The sequence below is a fragment of the Otolemur garnettii genome, unplaced genomic scaffold (assembly GCF_000181295.1).
Source record: "Otolemur garnettii isolate 467f Iridium unplaced genomic scaffold, OtoGar3 scaffold00140, whole genome shotgun sequence".
In the NCBI taxonomy this organism is placed as follows: Eukaryota; Metazoa; Chordata; class Mammalia; order Primates; family Galagidae; genus Otolemur; species Otolemur garnettii.
Genome location: NW_003852535.1, coordinates 918,209 through 919,567, shown reverse-complemented (window position 1 = coordinate 919,567; position 1,359 = coordinate 918,209).

The window sequence follows — 1,359 nt, the reverse complement described above, 5'->3', positions numbered from 1 at the left end:
TCGCTTGAGCCCAGGAGTTGGAGGTTGCTGTGAGCTGTGATGCCATAGCACTCTACCTAGGGTGACAGTTTGAGGCTCCATCTCAAAAAAATATATAAATCTGACCAAGTCATACACTTGTAGTAGTGGTTCTTCATTGTTTTCTTTCTTCTTCTGAAACTCCTGCATGATTAACCCCATTGGTTTTTTTTTTTAGAGAGTCTCATTCTGTCACTCTTGGTAGAGTGCTGTGCCGTCACAGCTCACAGCAACCTCCAACTCTAGGCATAAGTGATTCTCTTAGCCTCAGCCTCCCAAGTAGCTGGGACTACAGGCGCCAACCCTGACACAACACCCGGCTATTTTTTTGTTGCAGTTTGGCTGGGGCTGGATTCGAACCTGCCACCCTTGGTATATGAGGCCAGCGCCCTACTCAGTGACCCACAGGGGCCACCCAACCCCATTGCTTTCTAAACAAAGAGCCTGTTCCTTGAACACCATACACCTCTCAATACTCCACACCCTGGTCCTTGCTGTCTGGTCCTGCCCCTAAGCCTGTCTTTTTGCATTTAGGTTCTTAGCAGACACTTTCTCAAATCCTGCTTAGCATTCCATTTTCACCAAGTCGCCTCCTGCTTCTTAGCCTCCACTTAATGATATGTCTTACTTTATTCAACAGATATTAGCCCGTACTGTGTGTCAACTGTTCTAGGCACCAATACAAACAAGGCAGAGAATGTCTCTCTTGCAGAACTGACATTGCTGAGGAAGAGACAATAAACAAGCACTTAATGAGACGCTATCATAAGTGCCATGGTGAAAAATAAAACTGATGTGCTAGGAAATGCCTCCTCTTTGCCACCACCTGTAATCCTGAGACTGGGGGCCACCTGAGGGCAGGGCCTGTGTTGGTTTACCACTGTCTCACATCATACACTCAGAATATTTATAAACTGCAGGAGGATGAACAGTATTCAAGAGGTGGAAAGCAAGCCAGGCCTAGTGTCTCATGCCTGTAATCCTAGCACTCTAGGAGGCCAAGGCAGGTGAATTGCCTGCACTCACAGGTTGGAAACCAGTCTGAACAAGAGTGAGACCCTGCTTGGCACCTATAGCTCAGCAGCTAGGGCGCCAGCCACACACACCGGCGCTGGCAGTTTCGAATCCAGCCTGGGCCTGCCAAACAACAATGACAACTACAACAAAAAAATAGCTAGGCATTGTGGCAGGCTATTGGGAGGCTGAGGCAAGATAATCACTTAAGCCCAAAAGTTTGAGGTTGCTGTGAGTTGTGACGCCATGGCACTCTATCAAGGGCAACATAGTGAAATCTGTCTCAAAAAAAAAAAAAGAGAGAGAGACCCCCATCTCTAAAAATAG